At 39.8% G+C, this 14,501-nt stretch overlaps 1 non-coding gene across 1 annotated transcript; it reads right to left on the bottom strand.

Moving 5' to 3' along the window:
• Positions 1 to 3,067: 3,067 nt before the first annotated feature.
• LOC130950153 (small nucleolar RNA R71) lies at positions 3,068 to 3,175 on the bottom strand. The gene has a single exon (XR_009073531.1). It is a non-coding gene; the product is annotated as a small nucleolar RNA R71 (small nucleolar RNA).
• Positions 3,176 to 14,501: the final 11,326 nt, after the last annotated feature.

The following is a 14,501-nucleotide window of genomic DNA, read 5'->3' as shown; positions in this document are numbered from 1 at the left end:
TTATGTATTTTCAATGGTGGAGTTTCTACACACCATAGATTAAGGTGTGGAGCTCTGCTGTAGCTCGAGTATCAATGCAATTACTACTATTTTCCATTCAATTCATCTTATTCTTGTTCTAAGATATTCATTCGCACCCAAGAACATGATGAATGTGATGATTATGTGATGTTCATCATCATTCTCACTTATGAACGCGTGCCTAACAACCACTTCCGTTCTACATACAAACAAGGCTTGAGTGGATATCACTTGGATTCCTTAATCAGAATCTTCGTGGTATAAGCTAGAATCCATTGGCGGCCATTCTTGAGAATCCGGAAGGTCTAAACCTTGTTTGTGGTATTCTGAGTAGGATTCAGGGATTGAATGATTGTGACGAGCTTCAAACTCGTGATTGTGGGGCGTTAGTGACAGACGTAAAAGAATCACTGGATTCTATTCCGACATGATTGAGAACCGACAGATGAATACCCGTGCTGTGACAGAGCGCATTGAACATTTTCACTGAGAGGACGGGACTGTAGCCATTGACAACAGTGATGCCCAACATACAGCTTGCCATGGAAAGGAGAAAGAAGGATTGGATGAAGACAGTAGGGAAGCAGAGAGACGGAAGGGACAAAGCATCTCCACACGCTTATCTGAAATTCTCACCAATGAATTACATAAGTATCTCTATCTTTATTTTATGTTTTATTCATCTTTTAATTATCAATCCTCCATAACCATTTGAATCTGCCTGACTGAGATTTACAAGATGACCATAGCTTGCTTCATACCAACAATCTCCGTGGGATCGACCCTTACTCGCGTAAGGTTTATTACTTGGACAACCCAGTGCACTTGCTGGTTAGTTGTGCAAAGTTGTGATAATGAGTTGAGATTGCAATTGAGCGTACCATGTTGATGGCGCCATTGAGGATCACAATTTAGTGCACCAAGTTTTTGGCGCCGTTGCCGGGGATTGTTCGAGGTTGGACAACTGACGGTTCATCTTGTTGCTTAGATTAGGTATTTTTCTTCAGAATTTTTAAGAATAAATTCTAGAGTTTCAAGGTGATGTTCTTATCATCACAAAAGCTGATTAATTCTCATCAATTTAGCTGTTGAATGTAATGTCCTGCTGAAGCTTGGCTAGCCATGTCTAATTTCTTTAGACTAAAGCTTTAGACAAACATTGCATGATTTCTGGAATTCTTATTAAAAATTTTGAATCTCTTTATTTTCTTTTCCATATAATTTTCGAAAAATCACAAAAAAATTTATAAAATCTTAAAATCAAAAATATTTTTATGTTTCTTGTTTGAGTCTAGTGTCTAATTTTAAGTTTGGTGTCAATTGCATGTCTTTATTCTTCTAATTTTCGAAAATTACATGCATTATGTTCTTCATTGATCTTCAAGTTGTTCTTGATGATTTCCTTGCTCTCATCTTTAAATTCTCTTGTCTTGAGTGTTTTGTTATTTCTCATATGCATTCTCAATTTGTTAGTGTCAATAGTATACAAACTTCTAAGTTTAGTGTCTTGCATGCATTGTTTATTTGATTTTAGTTGCATTTTGATTATTCCTCATCATTAAAAATTCAAAAAAAAATTATTTGTGTCTTTTCAAGTCAATAATACAGAGAATTGAAGATTCAAAACATGCAGCAAAGGAATTACACAAAAAAGCTGGGCGTTCAAAACGCCCAGTGAAGAAGGAAAACTGGCGTTTAAACGCCAGCTAGGGTACCTGGCTGGGAGTTTAACGCCCAAAAGGGTAGCATTTTGGGCGTTAAACGCCAGAATGGATACCATTCTGGGCGTTTAACGCCAGGATGATACAAGAGGGAAGATTTTGTTTTTAATTCAATTTTTTTTCAAGTTTTCATAATTTTTCAAATTCAAATCTTTTTCAAATCATATCTTCTCAATCATATCTTTTCAAAATCAATTTCTTTCCATTTTATATATATTTTTTACTATTTTCAAAAATCCTTGCTATAATTAATGATTTACTTCAAAATTTTCAAGTTGTTACTTGCCTATTAAGAAAGGATCACTTTTTAAATTTTAAGAATCATATCTTTTAATTTCTTGTTAGTCAAGTAATCAACTTTAATTTTAAAACTTTCTTTTTTTAATTTGATTTACAATCATATCTTCTCAATCATATCTTTTCAATCACATCTTTTTCAAAATTAATTTTCAATCATATCTTTGATTTCTAATTTCAAAATCTTTTTCAAAAATCATTTAATTTCTTTCACACTCTTAGTTTTCGAAAATCATAAATTAATTTTCAAAATTCTTTTAAAATCTTTTACTTTAATTTGGAAAATTCTTCCCTTCTTCTCACATCCTTCTAATTAAGGACTAACACTCCTCCACTATCAACAATTCAAACTCTATCTCTCTTGATAAGTTCGAATTCTTCTTCTTCTACCTCCTCCTTCTATTCTTCTTTTCCTCTGACATCTCAAGGAATCTCTATACTGTGACATAGAGGATTCCATATTTTCTTGTTCTCTTCTCTTTCATATGAGCAGGAGCAAAGACAAAAGCATTCTTGTTGAGGCTGACCCTGAACCTGAAAGGACCTTGAAGCGAAAGCTAAGAGAAGCTAAAGCACTACTCTCTGTAGAGGACCTAACAGAAATCTTCAAACAAGAAGAAGACATGGCAGCCGAAAACAACAACAATGCCAACAATGCAAGGAAGGTGTTGGGTGACTTTGCTGCACCTACTCCCGACTTCTATGGGAGAAGCATCTCTATCCCTGCCATTGGAGCAAACAACTTTGAGCTTAAGCCTCAATTAGTTTCTCTAATGCAACAGAATTGCAAGTTCTATGGACTTCCATTGGAAGATTCTCATCAGTTTTTAGCTGAATTCTTGCAAATCTGTGACACTAGCAAGACCAATGGGGTTGACCCTGAGGTCTACAGACTTATGCTATTCCCTTTTGCTGTAAGAGACAGAGCTAGGATATGGTTGGACTCACAACCTAAAGAAAGCCTGAACTCTTGGGAAAAGCTAGTCAATGCCTTCTTGGCAAAGTTCTTTCCACCTCAAAAATTGAGTAAGCTTAGAGTGGAAGTCCAAACCTTCAGACAGAAGGAAGGTGAATCCCTCTATGAAGCTTGGGAAAGATACAAACAATTGATCAGAAAGTGTCCTTCTGACATGCTTTCTGAATGGAGCATCATAGGTATCTTCTATGATGGTCTGTCTGAACTGTCCAAGATGTCATTGGATAGCTTTGCTGGAGGATCTCTTCATCTAAAGAAGACACCTGCAGAAGCTCAAGAACTCATTGAAATGGTTGCAAATAACCAATTCATGTACACTTCTGAAAGGAATCCTGTGAACAATAGGACGAATCAGAAGAAAGGAGTTCTTGAGATTGATACTCTGAATGCCATATTGGCTCAGAACAAAATATTGACTCACCAAGTCAATATGATTTCTCAAAGTCTGTCTGGAATGCAAGCTGCACCAGGCAGTACTAAGGATGCTTCATCTGAAGAAGAAGCTTATGATCCTGAGAACCCATCAATGGAAGAGGTGAATTACATGGGAGAACCCTATGGAAACACCTATAATCCTTCATGGAGAAATCATCCAAATCTCTCATGAAAGGATCAACAGAGACCTCAGCAAGGTTTCAACAACAATAATGGTGGAAGAAACAGGTTTAGCAATGGCAAGCCTTTTCCATCATCTTCTCAGCAACAGACAGAGAATTCTAAGCAAGCCACTCTGACTTAGCAACCATGGTCTCTGATCTAATCAAAACCACTCAAAGTTTCATGACTGAAACAAGGTCCTCCATTAGAAACTTGGAGGCACAAGTGGGTCAGCTGAGTAAGAAAGTTACTGAACTCCCTCCTAGTACTCTTCCAAGCAATACAGAAGAGAATCCAAAAGGAGAGTGTAAAGCCATCAACATGGCCGAATTTGGAGAGGAGGAAGAGGCAGTGATCGCCACTGAGGAAGACCTCAATGGACGTCCACTGGCCTCCAATGAGTTCCCTAATGAGGAACCATGGGAATCTGAGGCTCACACTGAGACCATAGAGATTCCATTGGATTTACTTCTGCCATTCATGAGCTCTGATGAGTATTCTTCCTCTGAAGAGGACGAATATGTCACTGAAGAGCAAGTTGCTAAGTACCTTGGAGCAATCATGAAGCTAAATGACAAGTTATTTGGTAATGAGACTTGGGAGGACGAACCCCCTTTGCTCACCAAAGAACTGGATGACTTGACTAGGCAGAGATTACCTCAAAAGAGACAGGACCCTGGGAAGTTCTCAATACCTTGTACATTAGGCACCATAACCTTCGAGAAGGCTCTGTGTGACCTAGGGTCAAGCATAAACCTCATGCCTCTCTCTGTAATGGAGAAGCTAGGGATCTTTGAGGTACAAGCTGCAAGAATCTCACTAGAGATGGCAGACAATTCAAGAAAACAAGCTTATGGACTTGTAGAGGATGTTCTGGTAAAGGTTGAAGACCATTACATCCCTGCTGATTTCATAGTCCAAGAGACTGGGAAGTGCATGGATGAATCCATCATCCTTGGCAGACCTTTCCTAGCCACAGGAAAGGCTGTGATTGATGTTGACAGAGGAGAATTGATCATTTAAGTGAATGAAGAATCCTTTGTGCTTAAGGCTCAAGGATATCCCCCTGTAACCATGAAGAGGAAGCATGAAGAGCTTCTCTCAAAACAGAGTCAAACAGAGCCCCCACAATCAAACTCTAAGTTTGGTGCTGGGAGGCCACAACCAAATTCTAAGTTTGGTGTTGAACCCCCACATTCAAACTCTAATTTTGGTGTTGGGAGGTTCCAACATTGCTCTGAACATCTGTGAAGCTCCATGAGAGCCCACTGTCAAGCTACTGACATTAAAGAAGCGCTTGTTGTGAGGCAACCCAATGTTATATTTATCTATTTTCTATTGTTATTTTATGTTTTCTATAGGTTGATGATCATGTGAAGTCACAAAAACAATTAAAAAAGCAAAAACAGAATAAAAAATAGAATGAAAAATAGCACACCCTGAAGGAAAAACTTGCTGGCGTTTAAACGCCAGTAAGAGCAGCAAATGGGTGTTTAACGCCCAGTCTGGCACCATTCTGGGCGTTTAACGCCAGAAAGGGGCACCAGAATGGCGTTTAACGACAGGAATGGGCAAGAAACTGGCGTTTAACACCAGAACAGGGCAGCAGCCCGGCGTTTAATGCCAGGATTGGCAGAAAGGGTGTTTTACATGCCACTTGGTGCAGGGATGAGCTATCCTTGACACCTCAGGATCTGTGGGCCCCACAGGATCCCCACCTACCCCACCACTCTCTCTCTTCTTCACCCATTCACCAATCACCTCCATACCTCTTCCCGAAAAGCCCCTTACCTATCAAATCCCACCATTATCTTCACCACTCACATCCATCCTTCATAAAACCCCACCTACTTCACCATCCAAATTCAAACCACTTTCCCTACCAAATCCACCCATAACGGCCGAACCATACACCCCTCTCCACTCCTATATAAACCCATCTTCACTCCTTCATTTTCACACAACCTAAACACTACTTTTTCCCCTTGGCCGAAACACAAAGCCCCCTTCATCTCCTCCATTTTCTTCTTCTTCTACTCTTTTCTTTCTTCTTTTGCTCGAGGACGAGCAAACCTTCTATGTTTGGTGTGGTAAAAGCATTGCTTTTTGTTTTTTCATAACCATTTATGGCACCTAAGGCCGGAGAAACCTCTAGAAAGAGGAAAGGGAAGGCAAAAGCTTCCACCTTCGAGTCATGGGAGATGGAAAGATTCATCTCAAGGGTGCATCAAGACCATTTCAATGAAGTTGTAGGCATGAAGAAGGTGATTCCCGAGGTCCCTTTCAAACTCAAAAAGAGTGAATATCCGGAGATCCAACATGAGATCCGAAGAAGAGGTTGGAAAGTTCTCACCAACCCCATTCAACAAGTCGGAATCTTAATGGTTCAAGAGTTCTATGCCAATGCATGGATCACCAAGAACCATGATCAAAGTGTGAACTCGGACCCAAAGAATTGGCTTACAATGGTTCGGGGGAAATGCTTAGATTTTAGTCCGGAAAATGTAATGTTGGCATTCAACTTGCCCATGATGCAAGGAGATGAACACCCCTACACTAGAAGGGTCATCTTTGATCAAAGGTTGGACCAAGTCCTCATAGACATTTGTGAAGAGGGTTCTCAATGGAAGAGAGATTCAAGAGGGAAGCGAGTTCAACTGAGAAGGCATGACCTCAAGCCCGTGGCTAGGGGATGGTTGGAGTTTATCCAACACTCAATCATTCCCACTAGCAACTGGTCTGAAGCTACTATAGACCGGGCTATCATGATTCATAGCATCATGATTGGAGAGGAAGTAGAAGTTCATGAGGTTATATCCCAAGAACTTTATAAGGTGGCAGACAAGTCCTCTACCTTGGCAAGGTTAGCCTTCCCTCATCTCATTTGTCACCTCTGTAATTCAGTTGGAATTAACATAGAGGGAGATATCCTCATTAATGAGGACAAGCCCATTACTGAGAAGAGGATGGAGCAAACAAGAGATCCCACTCATGGACATGGGGAAATTCCTCATCATGAAATCCCTGAGATGCCTCAAGAGATGCACTTTTCTCCATAAAACTATTGGGAGCAAATCAACACCTCCCTAGGAGAATTGAGTTCCAACATGGGACAACTAAGGGTGGAGCACCAAGAGCATTCCATCCTCCTCCATGAAATTAGAGAAGATCAAAGAATCATGAGAGAGGAGCAACAAAGGCAAGGAAGAGACATTGAGGAGCTCAAGCACTCCATAAGATCTTCAAGAGGAAGAACAAGCCGCCATCACTAAGGTGGACCCGTTCTTTAAACTCCTTGTTCTTTATTTTTCTGTTTTTCGAAAATTATGCTTTATGTTTTATTTATGTTTGTGTCTTATGATCATTAGTGTCTTAGTGTCTATGCCTAAAAGTTATGAATGTCCTATGAATCCATCACCTTTCTTAAATGAAAAATGTTCTTAATTGAAAAAGAGAAGAATTGCATGAATTTCAAATTTTATAACAGATTAATTATTTTGATGTGGTGGCAATACTTTTGACTTCTGAATGTATGCTTGAACAGTGCATATGTCTTTTGAATTTGTTGTTCATGAATGTTAAAATTGTTGGCTCTTGAAAGAATGATGAAAAAGGAGACATGTTACTGAGGATCTGAAAAATCATAAAAATGATTCTTGAAGCAAGAAAAAGCAGTGAATTCAAAAAAAAAGAGAACAAGCAGAAAAAGCCAATAGCCCTTTAAACCAAAAGGCAACGGTAATAAAAAGGATCCAAGGCTTTGAGCATCAGTGGATACGAGGGCCTACAGGAATAACATCCTGGCCTAAGCGGCTAAACCAAGCTGTCCCTAACTATGTGCTCGTGGCATGAAGATGTCAAGTGAAAACTTGAGACTGAGCGGTTAAAGTCGTGGTCCAAAGCAAAAAGAGTGTGCTTAAGAACCCTGGGCACCTCTAATTGGGGACTCTAGCAAGGCTAAGTCACAATCTGAAAAGGTTTACCCAGTTATGTGTCTGTGGCATGGATGTATCCAGTGGTGATACTGGAAAACAGAGTGCTTTGGGCCACGGCCAAGACTTATAAAGTAGCTGTGTTCAAGAATCATCATACTTAACTAGGAGAATCAATAACACTATCCAGATTCTGAGTTCCTATAGAAGCCAATCATTCTGAACTTCAAAGGATAAAGTGAGATGCCAAAACTATTCAGAGGCAAAAAGCTAAAAGCCCCGCTCATCTAATTAATACTGATCTTCATAGATGTTTTTGGAATTCATTGTATATTCTCTTCTTTTTATCCTATTTGATTTTCAATTTTTTGGGGACAAGCAACAATTTAAGTTTGGTGTTGTGATGAGCGGATAATTTATACGCTTTTTAACATTGTTTTTAGTATGCTTTTAGTATGTTTTAGTTAGTTTTTATTATATTTTATTAGTTTTTATTTAAAATTCACTTTTCTGGAATTTACTATGAGTTTGTGTATTTTTCTGTGATTTCAGATATTTTCTGGCTGAAATTGAGGGACCTGAGCAAAAATCTGATTCAGAGGCTGAAAAGGGCTACAGATGCTGTTGGATTCTGACCTCCCTGCACTCGAAGTGAATTTTATGGAGCTACAAAAGCTTAATTGGCGCGCTCTTAATTGCGTTGGAAAGTAGACATCCAGGGCTTTCCAGCAATATATGATAGTCTATACTTTGCCCGAGATTTGATGGCCCAAACAGGCGTTCTAAGTCAGCTCAAGAATTCTGGCGTTTAACGCTAGAACTGGCACAAAAGCTGGAGTTAAACGCCCAAACTGGCACAAAAGCTGGCGTTTAACTCCAAGAAAAGTTTCTACACATGAAAGCTTCAATGCTCAGCCCAAGCACACACCAAGTGGGCCCGGAAGTGGATTTTTACGTCATTTACTCATTTTCGTAAACCCTAAGCTACTAGTTCTCTATAAATAGGACCTTTTGCTATTGTATCTGGGAATCTTTGGACGTCTAGTTCTTAGATCATGGGGGCTGGCCTCTCGGCCATGCCTAGACCTTGTTCTTATGTATTTTCAATGGTGGAGTTTCTACACACCATAGATTAAGGTGTGGAGCTCTGCTGTACCTCGAGTATCAATACAATTACTACTATTTACCATTCAATTCATCTTATTCTTGTTCTAAGATATTCATTCGCACCCAAGAACATGATGAATGTGATGATTATGTGACGCTCATCATCATTCTCACTTATGAACGCGTGCCTGACAACCACTTCCGTTCTAAATGCAAACAAGACTTGAGTGGATATCTCTTGGATTCCTTAATCAGAATCTTCGTGGTATAAGCTAGAATCCATTGGCGGCCATTCTTGAGAATCCGGAAGGTCTAAACCTTGTCTGTGGTATTCTGAGTAGGATTCAGGGATTGAATGACTGTGACGAGCTTCAAACTCGCGATTGTGGGGCGTTAGTGACAGACGCAAAAGAATCACTGGATTCTATTCCGACATGATCGAGAACCGACAGATGAATAGCCGTGCTGTGACAGAGCGCATTGAACATTTTCACTGAGAGGACGGGACTGTAGCCATTGACAACGGTGATGCCCAACATATAGCTTGCCATGGAAAGGAGTAAGAAGGATTGGATGAAGACAGTAGGGAAGCAAAGAGACGGAAGGGACAAAGCATCTCCATACGCTTATCTGAAATTCTCACCAATGAATTACATAAGTATCTCTATCTTTATTTTATGTTTTATTCATCTTTTAATTATCAATCCTCCATAACCATTTGAATCCGCCTGACTGAGATTTACAAGATGACCATAGCTTGCTTCATACCAACAATCTTCATGGGATCGACCCTTACTCGCGTAAGGTTTATTACTTGGACGACCCAGTGCACTTGCTGGTTAGTTGTGCGAAGTTGTGATAAAGAGTTGAGATTGCAATTGAGCGTACCATGTTGATGGCGCCATTGATGATCACAATTTCGTGCACCACTTTTCCCCAAGCAATCAAAAATAAAGTAGGATAAAAAGAAGAGACGAATACAATAAATTTCAGAGTTCTCACTAAAGCTCAGTTTCAATTAGATAAGTAGGACTAGTAGCTTTTTGCTTCTGAATAGTTATGGCATCTCACTATCCTTTGAAGCTTAGAATGATTGGCATCTTTAGGAATTCAGAATCCAGATGATATTATTGACTCTCCTAGTGCAGTTCTTTTTTATTCTTGAACACAGCTTCTTTTGAGTCTTGGTTGTGACCCTAAGCACTTTGTTTTCCAATATTACCACCGGATACCTAAATGCCACAGACAGTTAACTAGGTGAACCCCTTAGGATTGTGATTCAGCTTTGCTAGAATCCCCAGCTAGTAGTGTCCAAAGTTCTTAAACATACTCTTTGCTTTGGACCATGACTCTAATTGCTTAGTCTTAAACTTTTCACTTGACACCTTCACATCACAAGCATATAGTTAGGGAAGCAACATATTTGAATTGTTTAGGCTAAAATTTTATCTCTTTTAGGCCCTCCTAACCATTGATGCTCAAAGCCTTGGATCCTTGCTCTTGCCTTTTGGTTTAAAGAGATATTGGCTTTTTCTGCTTGCCTCTTTTTTTATATTATTTTATTGCTTTTTTGTTGCTTTTTCTTGCTTCAAGAATCAATTTTTTGATTTTCAGATCACCAATAATACTTCACTTTTATCCTCATTCTTTCAAGAGCCATCATTCTTAACTCCAACATCAAATATGCACTATTCATTCATACATTTAGAAAACAAAAGCAATACCACCACATCAAGTAATTAAACTGTTCTTAATATATAACTCGAAACTCATACATCTTATTTCTCTTTTTCAAATAAAAGAATTTTTCTTTTAAGCAAGGTGAGAGATACATGGAATATTACATAGCTTTAAGACATAAAGACAGATGATCATGCACTAGAAATAGACAATAAAATAAAATACATGGAAAATAGAAAAATAACATAGGCAACATGGGAATAAAGGGAACGAATCCACCTTAGTGATGGCGGCTACTACTCCTTTTGTAGGATCCAATAGAGTGCTTGACTTCTTCTATGTCACGCCTCTGCCTCTATTATTTTTCCCTAATAACTCTTTATTCTTCCCTCATGGCTCTTTGATCTTCTCTTATGGTATGGATGATGGTGGAATGCTCTTGATGTCCCATCCTTAGTTGATCCATGTTGGAACTTAATTCTCCTAGAGAAGTGTGCAATTGGTCCCAATAGCCTTGGGGAGAAAAATGCATCCCTTAAGGCATCTCAGGGTTTTCTTTTTGAGGCAGCTCCATATGCTCTTGCTGTGGCCCATGTGCTGACTCTCTAATTTGCTCTATCCTCTTCTTGGTGATGGGCTTGTCCTCCTCAATAGGAATGTCTCCTTCAATTACAAGTCTAACTGAATTACATAAGTGACAGATAAGGTGGGGAAAATCCAACCTTGCTAAGGGGGAAGGCTTTTCAGCTTTCTTGTATAATTCTTGAGGTATTACTTCCACCTCATTTCCAATCATGATGCAATGAATCATGATGGATCTATTAATTGTCACTTTTGACCGATTGCTAGTAGGGATGATGGAGCGTTGGATAAATTCCAACCATCGTCTAGCTACGGGCTTGAGGTCAAGCCTTCTCAGTTGGATAGGCTTTCCTTGAGCATCCATCTTCCACTGAGCTCCTTCTATACAAATGTCTAAAAGAACTTGGTCCAGCCTCTGGTCAAAATTGACTCTCCTAGTGTAAGGATGTGGGTCTCTTTGCATCATTGGCAAATGCAATGCCAACATTACATTCTCCGGGCTGAAATCCAAAAGACGCCCTCGAACCATGGTATGCAAATTTTTAGGACTTGGGTTCACGCATGTATCATGGTTTTTCGTGACCGATGCATTAACATAAAACTCTTGTATCATCAAGATCCCAACCTTTGGGATAGGATTGGTTAGGACTTCCCAACTTCTCCTCTGAATTTCTCTTTGGATCTCCAGGTACTCATTCTTTTTTAGCCTAAAGGGGACTTTAGAAATCACCCTCTTCTTTGTCATTACTTCATAGAAGCGGTCTTGATGAGCTTTGGTGATGAATCTTTCCATCTTCCAAGGTTCAGAGGTGGAAACAATTGCTTTTCCTTTCCTCTTTCTAGAGGATTCTTCGACTTTGGGTACCATAAGTGTGAATCGAAAGCAAAAAGCAAGGCTCAAGAAATAACTTTAATTGTGGTTGGGTTGCCTCTCAACATGCGCTTCTTTAATGTCACTAGCTTGACGATTAGCTCCTTACGGAGATGGATAGGGGCTCAGAATTTCGCCGCTTACAGTGAACTTCTTGCCTGTGCTCTCATGGATAAGTTCCACATGTTTTAGAGATAGGATCCTGTTCACAGTGTATGGAATGACTGGATTGTTAGTGAAGATAACTCTCATACTAGGTGAGAGGCCTTCAGTGGGGATTTTCTTATCTCTCCAGTCCTTAGGCACTTTCTTATTGCCATTCCACTCAGAGCTTGATAATGGCTGCCTAAAACCAAACTTAGGATTGGTGTTTGGGGCCTTTGTATAACTTTGCACTAAGAGAGAAGGTTAGAACACTAGGTGTTGCACAACTATTTTTCTTTTGTCAGAGGGAGAGTTAAGGTTAGGCATCTTGAACAAGATGTGGTTTTCCCAAAGCTGTAAATTCAGCTCTCCCTTTGCTACATCATTGATGGCATTGGCAGTGGCTAGGAAGGGTCTTCCAAAGATGATGGATTCATCCTCTTCCTCCCCAGTATCAAAGATTATAAAATCTGTAGGGATGTAAAGGTTCTCAACCATTACTAAGACATCCTTTACACGACCATAAGCCTTTTTTATTGACCTGTCTGCCATCTCTAGTGAGATTCTTGCAGCTTGTACCTCAAACATTCCCAACTTCTCCACTATAGAGAGTGGCATAAGGTTTATGCTTGACCCTAGTTCACACAGAGCCTTATCAAAGGTAATGGTGCCTATGGTAAAGGGAATCAGGAAGCATCCGGGATCCGGTAGCTTCTGAGGTAGTGATGAGCGGATATTTTATATGCTTTTTGGCATTGTTTTCATATAGTTTTCATTATGTTTTGTTTAAGTTTTATTAAGTTTTCATAGCTTTTAGGGAAAAATTCACATTTTTGGATTCTACTTTGAGTTTGTGTGTTTTTTTGGTGATTTAAGGTATTTTTCGGCTGAAATTGAGAAGCTTGAGCAAAAGTTTGATTCAAAATCAGAGAAACGATTACAGATGCTGTCAGGATCTGACCTCCATGCACTCGAAGGAGCTTTTCTTAAGCCTTGATTTTTGCTTGCCATTCACACTTATGGCACCCAATGTCAGAGAATCCTCTAGAAAGAGGAAAGGAAAAGTAGTTGCTTCCACCTCTGAATCTTGGGAGATGGAGAGATTCATCACCAAAGCTCATCAAGACCACTTCTATGAAGTAGAGGCAAAAAAGAGGGTGATTCTTGAAGTCCCCTTTATGCTAAAAAGGAATGCGTTCCCAGAAATACGAAGAGAAATCTGGAGGAGAGGTTAGGAAGTCCTAACCAATCCTGTCCTAGAGGTTGGAACCTTGACGGTACAAGAATTTTATGCCAATGCATGGATCATGAAAAACCATGATACAACTGTGAACCCAAGTCCTAAAAATTGGCATACCATGGTCCGAGGGCGTCTCTTGGATTTCAGCCCAGAGAATGTGTGTAAGAACCACAACTAATCAACTAGTTAATTAAGTGATTATATTGCCCAAATTAGATTCCAAAAAGTTAGAGAGAGAATTTGAGTATTTAAAGGTAATTTTTGGACTCAGTAGGTCTTTTTGAGTCAGAAAATGTATGTTCTGGGAAAACCGTAAAAAATAGCAAACCGACAGTTGAACAGGTTCAAGTCTCCCCGGTGCTGCGCGAGAAAAAGTGGAAATAGTCAAAGACCTTAGAAAAATATTAGAAATGGAAAACCGCGCGTTAATTTTAAAGGTTTGGCCCAAAGTTGGGCCAAACGGGCTAAAAACACTAACGGGTTGGACCGGGCCCAAGTTGGGCCCAAGTCCAACACATATAAACCCTCATTAATGACCCATTTTAGCACACCATACACTCATACACACCCATTCATGCTGAAAAGAAAAGACGGAGAGGAAAAGAGATCGAGCACTATTCACTTCCATCTTCTCAAGCTCATATCTTGATCTATAGAGCTTCGATCGCCGCACCGTTCATGGTTACACGTTCCTTGTGGAGAGATCTACAAAACCCATCTAAGAAACTGGTAAGGAAAGCTTGAATCCCTCTTAGTTCTTTGGTGCATGAAATTGTGATCATCAATGATGCCATCAACATGGTACGCTTAATTGCAATCTCAACTCTTTATCACAACTTCGCACAACTAACCAGCAAGTGCACTGGGTCGTCCAAGTAATAAACCTTACGCGAGTAAGGGTCGATCCCACGGAGATTGTTGGTATGAAGCAAGCTATGGTCATCTTGTAAATCTCAGTCAGGCAGATTCAAATGGTTATGGATGATTTATGAATAAAACATAAAACAAGGATAGAGATACTTATGTAATTCATTGGTGAGAGTTTCAGATAAGCGATTGGAGATGCTTTGTCCCTTCCGTCTCTCTGCTTTCCTACTATCTTCTTCCAATCCTTCTTACTCCTTTCCATGGCAAGCTGTATGTTGGGCAACACCGTTGTTAGTGGCTACAGTCCCGTCCTCTCAGTGAAAATGTTCAACGCGCTCTGTCACAGCACGGCTAATCATCTGTCGGTTCTCAATCAGGTTGGAATAGAATCCTTTGATTCTTTTGCGTCTGTCACTAACGCCCAGCCTTCAGGAGTTTGAAGCTCGTCACAGTCATTCAATCCTTG

The sequence above is a fragment of the Arachis stenosperma genome, chromosome 1, assembly GCF_014773155.1.
Source record: "Arachis stenosperma cultivar V10309 chromosome 1, arast.V10309.gnm1.PFL2, whole genome shotgun sequence".
Taxonomy (NCBI): domain Eukaryota; kingdom Viridiplantae; phylum Streptophyta; class Magnoliopsida; order Fabales; family Fabaceae; genus Arachis; species Arachis stenosperma.
This window is presented reverse-complemented; position numbering and strand designations above follow the sequence as displayed.